A 12,491-nucleotide genomic window follows, 5' to 3' on the forward strand; every position below is an offset into this window, starting at 1 on the left:
TAGTACAGTTAAAAACTTACATACAGCACCTTTTAACTTAGATCAACTGTATTCATTATATTAATCATATTCAGTGAAGACTATGCAGTGTTATTTTACATTTAATTATTCAATGACTGTACCTGAATACAGTTGTAATATTGCAATATATGTCGCAGAAAACAAAATCGCAATGGCAGTTTTTTCCAATATCGTGCAGCCCTATTGAGAACTCATGTTTATTGTGATAGTTTCATCCTTACATCTACTATATCTATAATACAATATATTGTAAGTCCCGAGATTCTTCACATTAGTGAATAAATACATAGATACGCAATTAGCATTTGGATTCCCTAATGGACTGGTGGTACAACTTTTAAGCGTGTCAGAGGTTCCAGGTCCTAATCCACCCTTGTATAGTATTTTTTTTTTTTTTTTTTTTAAATCAAAGATGGTCATCAATGATTGTTTATCAAGAGCAGAAACATGTTTGTGTGCATTTTATTTTGTGACTTCACCGGAAAGAATAGAGTCTCTGCAACAAACCATATAAATGTTTCCCCCCCTGTGTGGTGCTCCATACAAATGTTCTTAGTAATTCTGAAATTCTTGACCAAAATCTTTCATCAAAAAGATTTGTAATAATAACCTTCCCAGAACAGTCTCACACGACTGCATTCCTAAACATCAGACATTTCTCCAAAAGCAAGAGAGCATAGAGTTTATTGCATTTTGTTTGCACGCTTTGAGGTGTATTACTAATCAGGGAAAAAGAGCCACAGTGGCCGGTTGTTGTAACTTCCATATTATTAATATTATATTTATTATTGATATTTTATGCCCTAGGAAGTGATGGTTTTGTTCTTTTGTACACATGGGGTGAAAACTGTGTTGTATTTGCAAATTTTTTTTGCCAATATTCCAATTGTTTAATGAGAAATGTGCTTCAAATGGAAACATATCTAATGGTCTGCATTCATAAAATGTTTCTGCACATGCCGCAGCTTGATGTTTTCATTACGGTCTAAGCATCCAAATGGTGTTTCCACTCTCCATCGATATATTGGGCTGTTACCCTGAGGTAGCTGTAATGACTCTAGTGATGTACAGTAGTCACCAGTAAGCAGGACCGTCACTGTGAGCTCTAACTCTTTAGCTAGTTTTGTCCTTTGTTTCATACAGTATCCTACTATTAACTGCTCTCAAGGGCAACTCGTAAGTTGAGTTGTTGGATGCATTTCGAATTGTCACACAAATCTTTGTCCTTCACTATGTAAATCGACCTGCATGCGATAGCTATCCATTTAGCAACTGCTTCTATTAATTCCCAGGAGGTTCCCACATCCGTTGTTTTTAACTGAACACTGCGTTTTAAGAATGTGTTCAGTTAAAAACTTGGTTTTAGATACACTATTGCCATCAGTTTTGGGACGTCTGCCTTTACATGCACATAAACTTAAATGACATCCCATTCTTAATCCGTAGGGGTTAATGTGGAGTTGGCCCACCCTTTGCAGCTCTAACAGCTTCAACTCTTCTGGGAAAGCTTTCCACAAGGTTTAAGAGTGTGTTCTTCTAAGTAGGTCATTTGTAAGGTCAGACACTGATGTTAGACGAGAAGGCCTGGCTCGCGTTTGCGTTTGGGTTCGCACGCTCACAAGGTTTGCGAAAAGTAAAGGCTACAGGCTAAAACACTCGAGGTTAGAGTCAGGGTAGACGACAGGATGAAGCCTGCAAAGAAAAGTAGTGTGTGGGACCATTTCACCAAAAAGAATGACACAGATGTAAGTTGCAACTTGTGTGATACAGTGCTTAAATACAGTAGTAGCACATCATCTATGATGTAAGGTGATGATGATCATCATCTTTCTTTATTATTGTTAGCACTAACGTTACCTCAAACTAAAGCGCCGTCTCTTCGGAGCTGTCATTTTCTTAAATGAGCCGCGGCAATGTTTCAAATGAGCTTCTAAAGCTAGACAAACACCTTTATTTTCAACGCGATCACCTTGTACCCAAACCATTTCGAAACTAAGGAGCCATTTGTCCTTCGATTACATACAAGCTCCTCGGCGCCGCGTTTGCGGGACTCATGTTTCGCGCTGTAGGGGATTTTAAAAAAGTGACGTGAGTGGAAGGGCGGCTGTGTGTGTGTGAGCGGGAGGCAGAGCGGCACAGAGATGCGACAGAGTTGAGAAATTGCAGGCGCGGCTCGAAATGGCTGTTATTTCAAATAGCGTAGCATATTTTAAACTAATCGGTCAACCGGCTAATGAGGCTCAGTGGTCGGTCAAGAAAATGTTACGTTTTCGTCATCCCTAGTGTAGGCCAGTCAAGTTCCTCCGCACCAAACTCGCACACTTTACTTTACACCTTACTTTGTACACTGGTGCACAGTCATGTTGGAACAGGAAGGGGTCATTCCCAAACTATTCCCACAAAGTTGGGAGCATGAAATTGTCCAAAATGTCTTGGTATGCTGAAGCATTAAGAGTTCCTTTCATTGGAACTAAGGGTGCCCGACCCAACCCCTGAAAAACAAACCCACACCATAATCTCCCCTCCACCAAATTTTGCACTTGACACAATGCAGTCAGGCAAGTACCGTTCTCCTGACAACCGCCAAACCTAGACTCTCTCAGAATATAGTTCATCATAACATTGTTATATCATACACCCGCTATATTGCTAAATATACCCGATTTTTCATATCAACAAAAAAACATACCGGGCTAACCTGGCTTCTCTCGAGACTCAACTGCTAGTTCGGTTTTACTGAAATGCTGAAGCCTGCCCGCACGGTTATGTGATTGATTACAAGGTAGTTATTAACCCTCTGAGGTCGGCAAACGCGCCCCCGCGTTTTGCTGGATTTTTTTCACATAGAAGCAACATAAACTTAAAAAAGTCCGTCATTTACGGTCATATTAATAAAATAAATACATGATTATAAACTATAGAGGGTCTTCTTTTTTTGTGTACACTCACATTAACATCAAAACCTTGTTTTTATTTTTAAATAAATAAAATAAACAGGGTGCGCTTTCAGCTCACTCTGTCTCCGCAAAAATCTTTTTGAAACAAGTCTGGAAAATGAACTGAAACTCAGCTAATACTTATCACACAACCATGAAACATGCGTCTAAAGAAAGCTTTAAATTTCTACTTTTAAATAAAACAATTCACATTCAAAACAAATATTCTCCTGCAATGTAATCTGTAAGAAACTAAAGAGAAGTACAGTTTCTCCCGTCTCACCTAATTATCGGTAATGAGTTCACACCCACTCGCAGAGCGCGCTATTCATAAGATAATGAGCTGAGGTGATCTATGCAAAATAAGGTAAACGCCCCCTGAAATGCCTTAAAACCAGCAAGTTTCATTTATTCACTTTCCTGTGCTGTTGGAAGATGACACGAGGTCAAATTTTGCTCAGAAGAAGAGCAGGACTCTGACGACGAACGTTTGTATTTTGAGCGACGAACGTTGAGCGACTTGATCCAGCCGTGGATAATATTTCGGGTAAGTCTTTTTAAATTTACTTGCATTAGTTGACACATGTTCGCATTTATGAGGAAAAAACAATATTACGTGACAGTTCTCCATTATGGACGCGAGCGCTCTGAAGCAGCACTAAAAGACTTTCAAACTTTCACAGAGACTTCAAAACAGAAAGCACAAATCCATTCTTTAAAACGAATTTCGTTTTGTTTTAATTGTATCTTAATTTTAATATTATTTTCATTAACAAATTTCCTGGATTTAATACATAATAATACCTAGTAAATAGGCTAGCAATCACAACATAAGGTGCTTGAACTGGAGATCATCATGAATGATGAGGAAGATTGTAACTCAGACGAACGGCAGCATGTTCAAGAGTGAATTGATCACGCCGAGTAAACACCGAGTTTTCACGTGAGTAAATACGTGAACTCAAGTGGTCTAGTGGTAGAACATTTGCCTAGCGTGTCAGAGGTTCTGAGTTCGAGTCTGCACTCATAGTTTTTTTTTTTTTTTTTTCAAATCAGATTATGTTTATCAGTGGTTGTATATCAGGCAGAGACATGTGTGTGTGTGTATTTTGTTTTGTAATTTCACTGGAACGAAAAGAGAGTCTCCACAACGGATTGAAGCGCGCGTCCGAGTGAAGACTGCGCGAGCCTAAAACAAACACAGTATCCGCGTCTGACTCGCGGGAATCCACGGCGCAAACCTGTGAGGGGCTGTGTTTTCTCGGGCCCCATATCAGCTCAAGAAAACAAGTTTATTCAGATCATTACTTGTTTACACCGTCTCGCAGCGCTGTGAGGAATAATAATAATAAGGGAAAATGTCCCTCAAAAGGTAGATGTAAACAAACTATTAAAAGGTAAATATAATTTTTTTTTCTTTAAATAATTTTTATTGTGTTTTATTAGTAACAAATTTGGGGAGAGGATAAATATTCCAAAACTGAAAATACAGTATGAGAATTTACTGCACAATTACTAGACATGTTTACCTTGGATATTATACAATTTACAAGCACAATTTGTGGAAAAAAAAATGTATATAAAAAATATAAATAAAATTTATTTTTGTGTATAAATATATACACATGTATATGTGTGTGTGTGTATGCACATATATATATTTGTATAAGCAACGTATTAAACTGCAAATTAGCATTTATATTCCTTATAATAAAAATGAAAGACCTATGTTACAGACATATGAAAGACAACATTTCGTTGATTAGTTTTGGATAGATTATACATTTTTACTGTAAAATATCTGCCACCTCAAATAAGCTTTTATTTGCCAATTTTTTTGTCAAAAATAATCAAATAATCAATCAAATCCTTAACTTTGAAATATGTATGATAAAATGTATACTTTAGTTTGTACAAAGAAAGATTACACTTGAATTGTTGTTTATTTAAATATTTACAAGGTAGATGTAAACAAACTATTAAAAGGTAAATATAAGCCTTTTCTTTAAATAATTTTTATTGTGTTTTATTAGTGACAAATTTGGGGAGAGGATAAATATTCCAAAACTGAAAATACAGTATGAGAATTAACGGCACAATTACATGTTTTCCTTGGATATTATAGGCCAAATTGCAAGCACAATATGTGGAAAAATAAAAAAGAATTGAGATGCTTCCAACTGTTGCTCTTGCATTCTTGTGGCTCAGTGACTCACCTGAATGAATGGCTCATTAAGTATGCGGTCCTCAGGTGTGAACCACTACATATGCATGATCTGTGACGCCCACTCCGCATATGGCCTTTCCAAACAGAAAGTGCTTTGCAAAATTCAAATCAATGTATTGTGTTATGTGAAGGATTAGGCAGGGTGATTTTCACATAATTTTGAAGAAAAAACACTAGGCGATGACATCCATTAGACAAAAGTCTTATTGGCACATATTTAGTGTGTGTTTTGTGGTCTTATTTCAGAAACTTTAGTTTTTAGTTTTTTCAATAACCACGCATAAACATTATTCTCTCAAAAATGCAGACATGTACATTCTTGTTGCTCACATATTATGGTAGCCCTGTTTGTGCTAAATAGTGTGTAATTTTTTTTTGCCATTACTATGTTTATAAGCAACTGAAAAAAGCACAAATGTCAGGGCATGTCAGAACATCTCAAGGACCCCAAAAACACCTCAGACCCCAGAGGGTTAACGTCAGAAATACCAGCGATTTGAAACTGGGTTTTTGAGACTTTTTTTTTTTTTCACTGCAGTTTTGAGGAGAAAATACTTCTGAATTTTCACATGGTTTGTCTTAAAGCATATAAAAAATGCCACATAGACATATAAACAACATTTTAAAGGGATACTTCACCTCTGGGAAGATGAATGTGTATTTAAAATAGGTCATTTAAGTAGAAGAAATGTGAAGACATTTTTGAATTTGGAGCTTTCTAGACTGAGAAAAGCCAGAAAATGTATTTTTGGCTTATGTGGATGAAAGACAACAACTCCCAGTATGCACTTGCTTCGCTGCCTTAGGAGGCCACGCCTACCGGTAAGGGAGCGCAGTTTAAAACAACAAAGCTAGCCTACGTGATGAGTTTGCGAGGGATTTAGAGATAGCCCAAAATGTCCGGGATTCGGCTTTTGCGTTCTACAGTCGCCATTCATCATGTTTACTGTGGCGAGCAGGACGAGGCTGACGGCCGCGGGAGAACAGCGCGAGGCCGGTGGCATGATTACTGAGACGCGCCGGGTCTCCCATCTCTCACGGAGGAGCGGGAATTTTTCTTAGCAATGGTAAAACGCACACCAACCGATCACTTGTTTAGCGTTCATGTAAACACTACATTCAAATTCACCAATCGGAATGAATTCAGTTAGATTGAAACAAAAGGTGTGCATGTAAACAAGGAATAGCGACCGCAGAAAGCAAAAGCTGAATCCCGGACATTTTGAACGATCTCGCCCGCCGGACAAGTCCGGGAAAAGGAGGATGGTTACTTACTCAGCTTTCTCCTACTATTCAGCTTTCTCCACAGAACAAGAGCCTGCTAGCTTAGCTTCCAAAGAAAGACGGCTGACACTGTGTACATTCTGACTGAGTGAGATCCCACCCTGTATGGGCGGGCTGAAAACATGCGGAACAACGCCATCTACTGGCTGTAGTCTTTAGCCTCTGGCCAGAAAATCCTCCGATGACGCAAAATGACGATTTTTGCGTCATCGGAGGATTTTTTCCAGACAAAAAATACATAAATCTCTTGTCTCAGGGGGATATGAGGGTGGAAAGCATGGTAATTCTAAAATACTACAGGTTTTCTACTAATACAAAGCTTAATGCTAAATCCTGAAGTAACCCTTTAAATCTTGATTTTCACCATGAGCCAGACAGATTTTTTTTCCCTCTGCATACTCCCTTACTCACTGAACTTTACTGAATCAGATCATCACCTCATTAGGAGGGCTTTCCATGAATTTAACTGGGTGCGTCAGATAAGAGGGACAAAATGCAGAATGAGCAGGGCTGTTTTTCTCAAAAGCATTGTAGGTTTAAGTAGATTATAGAATAATTGCCACCAATAGTCTCTACGATCAACTTGGCTCATGATGCTTTTGAAAAACACAGCCCAGAGTGGTGGGTCTCCAGGACCAGGATTAAAGTCCCCATGAACCGGAAGTTGCAAACGACTTTTCTCCAGTGTTGTGACGCATTTCTAAGTGAAACGGAATAATGAACAGAGGGCAGGGTTTTACTTTAGCACTCCTCCTCTCCATCTCTGCTCATAGCAGATTAACGGTTTGAGGGGAGTGGTTAAGCGATTTCAACCCAAGCCGTCAAACTGACGTCATCAGAAAAGGAACGCCATTCCAGACCGGAAATAACTTTTCAGATTTTGATTAAAGATTACCACGGCAAACAATTTTTTTCTGTGTATTAACTTACACGGATTAATTGTTCACCCACAAGACTAGTAATATGCGCTAACCAAGTAAATAGGGTCAATTTTGATTTCATGTCAACTTTAAGAAGAATGTAATAAAGCATATGTCAACCCTGCTTTGTAGAAAACGTTCTTATTTTTTTTCTATACAAGCTTGAACACTTTATTTTAGAACAAATCCTGAAAATGAAGAAAATATTTTGTTAAATATATTGAAAAGAGGCTTTGGATTTACAGGAAATGCCTTTTCATGTTGTTTCTGTTGCTTTATGCCATTAAACTGAGGTTTTTGTCTCTTTTCACCTTAGACCTGATTCCACTGAAAGAGGAGAGTGAAGTACTGAATGAAATGAAAGAGAAAGATCAGTATGAGAAACATCATGATTTCATGACTGCCGGAAATTCAGTGCAGACCGAAAATATTTCTACACAAAAAAGAGAGCCAAAGACTGACCCTAACAGTTGTTTCACATGCTTTAGGTGTGATAAGAGTTTCAATCAACAGGAAGACCTTAAAGTCCACATCAGAATTCACAAAGGAGAGAAGCCTTATACCTGCAAATACTGTGGAAAAGATTTCCCTAGAAACACACACCTTAAAAGCCACGTGAGAGTTCATACTGGAGAGAAGCCTTTTACCTGCCAACAGTGTGGAAAAAGTTTTGCCCAAAAATCAAACCTTACCAGGCACATGAGAATTCATACTGGAGTGAAGCCTTACATCTGCAAACTGTGTGGAAATAGCTTTACGTGGAGCTTAAGCCTTAAATGTCATATGCACATTCACACTGGAGTAAAGCCGTTCACATGTGATCAGTGTGGAAAAAGTTTCAGACGCAAGGAAACCCTTTGTTACCACATGAGAGTTCACTCAAGAGAGGACTGTTTTAAATGTCATGAGTGTGGAAGGAGATTCTCAGACATTACATACCTTAACAAGCATGTAATCATTCACTCTAAAGAGAAGATTTTCAAATGCCAACATTGTGAAAAGAGATTTAGATTTAAAGTAGGCCTTAAGGTTCACATGAGAATTCACACTGGAGAGACGCCTTACACATGTCATCACTGTGGAAAGACTTTCAGATTTAACGAAAGTTTTAAGACTCACATGAGAATTCACACTGGAGAGAAGCCTTACAATTGCTCTCAGTGCGGAAAGAGTTTCAAATATAAAGCAACCTTTAAAGCCCATTTGAGAAGTCACACTGGAGAGAACCCATACACCTGCAAACTGTGTGGGAAGAGCTGCTCACAAAAAGGAAATCTTAAGACTCACATGAGAGTTCACTCTGGAGAGAAACCATTCAAATGCGTTGAGTGTGGAAAATCTTTCACACGCAAAGAATCCCTTGATTACCACCTAAAGATTCATTCAAAAAAGAACCGTTTTAAATGTCATCAGTGTGGAAAGAGTTTCCCAGACAGACAAAACCTTAAGAGGCATGCAATAATTCACACAGGGGAGCAGCCTTTCACTTGCCAGCATTGTGGAAAGAGTTTCAGATTTAAAGGCAACCTTAAGAGTCACATGAGAATTCACACTGGAGAGAAGCCTTTCATCTGCCCTCAGTGTGGAAAGAGTTTCACATTTAAAGGAAACCTTGAAGTTCACATGAGAGTTCACACTGGAGAGAAGCCTTTTAGATGTCTTCAGTGCAAGAAGAGTTTCACATATCAAAAAGATCTGAAACGTCATTCACTAATTCATTCTGGAAAGAAACTGATGTGTTCTGAGTGTGGCAAGTGGTTTAGAAAAAGGAGCAATTTAAAAAATCACCTGTGTATTCACTCTGAAGGAACGAAACTACAGTGTTCTGAATGTGGTAAGAGGTTTAGAAAAAGGAGCAATTTCAATAATCACCTGCTTATTCACTCTGAGGGAAGGCCATTTAATTGTGAACAGTGTAATAAAATGTTTATTTTGCCATCACACTTACAGATACACCTCAAAAGTCATGCAGATGTGAGACCGTATTTGTGTTCCTTGTGTGGAAAGAGTTTTAAATGGCTCGGCAATTTAAAATGTCACCAGAAAATGCGTATCTGTGTGAGATCAAAGCTACGGTCACGCCGCAGATAAATGTGCGGCAAATATGATTTTCTGAGGCTTTTAAAAAATAATTTTTGTTTACATATGAATGCCTGACCATCTCCTATGCTATAGCTTCCAATATTGAGTGATTGTGGAAGACTGACTCTAAATTCAATTGTTTGGATGCATCTCTCATGTATTTGATTTAGTCTAATACCTTGGAATCAAAATATTAAAAACATTTCCGTCTTGCTGGAAAATGCCACAATGTAAATTAAAATTAAAATAAAAGGAATTAATTATTAAGGAATTAAAGGAATTATGAACATTTTACTGCATTTATTTTTTTAAGAATACACAGGTAAAGGTATGTTGCCAATCTGGTCTTGAATATGGCTGCTGTTTGGGGTACATCTGATTAAATCTGAGAGCTTATTCCAGCCCCCGGTGTATCACTACTGAGACTGTTACACTAATGATTCTAGGTATTTCTAGTTTATTCAGTTAGTCAAGTCAGTGTATTTACACAATACACTTTTTAAACGTACATTTAGGTGTCCTTTGAAAAAAAGTCTAAAGATATACACTGAACAAAATTATAAACGCAACACTTTTGTTTTTGCCCCCAGTTTTATTGAGCTGAACTCAAAAATCTAAGACTTTTTCTATGTACACAAAAGGCCTATTTCTTTCAAATATTGCACAGGTGTGCCTTAGGCTGGCCACAATAAAACAGGGTGTCCGCGGATCCTTAAAAAGTCTTAAATTAGATTTTTAAAATTTAAGGCCATAAAATTATTTTTACTTAAAATAACTTATTTTTACTTAAATTTTGTCTTAAATTTTCGATGGCAATTTGACTTAGACATATCTAAATGTTTTCCAAATTAGAACCATCTAATTAGCGTACTTTTTTATTTATTCTTCTTTCTTTGTGGATTTGCTTGTTCACGTGACATTGCGCATCACATTCGCGGCAGCGTTACGTCTGTCTCCTGCACGCGAAACAGGAGGAGAGAAGGAGAAGCAAGTTGGTAAATGTCAGTTAAATTCTAAGTTCATTTTTTATGTGCGTAGTGGTGTGCGACGTGTATTGTCTATTATGATATTATAATCATTGTTTTAACGATGTAGGAGGCACTGCAAGCTGACATCGCTTTTGTCTCTCGTGCTTTCACTGTGTGATGTGTACGGTTATAGGTATGTTCCCCAATGAGTTTTTGTCTCATATTTATATCATATTATGTTGTTATCATAGGCCTACAATATCACATCAGCAAGAGTGCTGTTTTCCGTGCACAATTGCAAATGTGACTTTTATTTTATATAACAGTTAAATTAACAATAAATTAACATTGTGAGTTACATTTTATAAACAATATTGTCAATATTGTTTGTTTTCCCTTTATTTCACTGATGAGAATTTCAAAATGAAGCCATAGCAGAGTCTCAATGCAACAGACAGCGATGATTTTTAAAAAATAGAATCCTCGTTTTGAACGAATCAATTTAATGATTCAATGAAAAACCACTTGCTTCTTTCCCGAATGAATCAGCCGTTTGATCAAATCGGTTGAATGAATGACTCCCTCAACTCACTTATTAAGACAGTGGCTGCGTCCGAAACCGCATACTTCCCTACTATATAGTATGGAAAAAGCAGTAGGCGAGCGAATAAGTATGTCCGAATCCTTAGTATCCATAAAAGAGTAGGCGAGAATTACCAGAGTGACGTACTAATTATCGCGAGATTCGGGCGTACATATACTTATAGTGCGTCCGAACATTCCTACTTTCCTACTATATAGTATGGGAAAACAGTACATGAACGGAGTAGTATGTCCGAAACCTCAGTACTCATAAAAGAGTAGGCGAGAAGTTCCCGGATGGCTTACTGCTTCAACCCAGATTTTGAAGAGCTCGAAGATGAATACTTTTCTATCCCAGGAGGCCACGTGAGAGGATACGTCATTATCAAACATCGCAGAGATCAGCGACGCGGGTGCTTTCAAATGTGAGTAAACACGGGTCCTTGTGTTAAAATTGCATGTGTTGAACTACTGTAGAGTAAACTGTTGAATTGTTGAAGGTGTAAAGACGTTACACAGTGTAGTATAGTTGTGATTTTGCTGTAAAAACACGTTTTATTATGTATAACGTTAGCTAACAGGGGAGCTCCAGTAAGGACACGTAAGTTACGTCTCTAAAGTGGATTTACATAAACCATATACATCTTAAAGATGCTTATTTTAAATGTCTATTTACTTCTGACAGGAAAATCTTCAGTAAGTATTGCAGAAGAGCACATCACAACATGAAATATACATCTGAGTGATGAATGTGTGTGCTATTATGTAGAACAAATCTATATAGTAACTAAACATAAGTTATCTATTTTATTTGTCCATTAGTACTGTTGATAAATTGAGGAACATTTATGTTGGATAAAAAGTTAAAACAAGCTCATAAATCACAGCGGTAATGTGAATCTTGTCTGGATGTTACAGGGTCAGATGAACAGATGTGTTTTTATCCGGTGGAGAGTGGCTCATGAAGCTGAATGCTGCCATCAAAGGCTTTGAGTGAGTATACCACAGAAATTAATAACAATAACTAATTATTGTAATTTCAAACAGAGCTATTACAGCACTTTTCTGATTCTTGATTTCTGTGCATTAGCTGCAGATCTTCTGTGGTGGAGCAGGACCTGCAAGGGAAGATGATGGCGGCATTTGTGAAAAAAAGTGGTTTTGTCTTCTAAATAATGAAATCATATGACATTGTGTGGTTAAAATGACTGCTTTTGTGTTATGTTTGTGCATTTTGTAGAATCTGAAATGTCAGCAGGCTGGTGTGAGTGCTGAGGATGAAGAGCCCAGAGCTGAATCCTGGAGATGGTGCCATGAGTCCCTCCATCACTCCACCTGCCCTTACGAGACCAGCCCTTACGAGTCCCTCCATCACTCCACCAGCCCTTACGAGTCCCTCCATCACTCCACCTGCCCTTATGAGACCCTCCATCACTCCACCTGCCCTTATGAGTCCCTCCATCACTCCACC

General features: G+C 37.9%; 2 long non-coding RNA genes across 2 annotated transcripts in view; both read left to right on the forward strand.

Moving 5' to 3' along the window:
* LOC311289379 overlaps positions 1–9,748 on the forward strand; it is a 28,516-nt gene extending 18,768 nt beyond the window's left edge. The window contains exon 3 of the long non-coding RNA XR_014627112.1: positions 7,705–9,748. This is a non-coding gene — a long non-coding RNA (uncharacterized lncRNA). The remainder of the gene's footprint in view (positions 1–7,704) is intronic.
* A 1,588-nt stretch (positions 9,749–11,336) lies between these two features.
* Positions 11,337–12,251, forward strand: LOC311289380. The gene is made up of 3 exons (XR_014627113.1): positions 11,337–11,445; positions 11,939–12,013; positions 12,111–12,251. It is a non-coding gene; the product is annotated as an uncharacterized lncRNA (long non-coding RNA).
* Positions 12,252–12,491: the final 240 nt, after the last annotated feature.

Source organism: Rutilus rutilus, assembly GCF_951802725.1.
Source record: "Rutilus rutilus genome assembly, chromosome: 4".
NCBI classification, from domain to species: Eukaryota; Metazoa; Chordata; class Actinopteri; order Cypriniformes; family Leuciscidae; genus Rutilus; species Rutilus rutilus.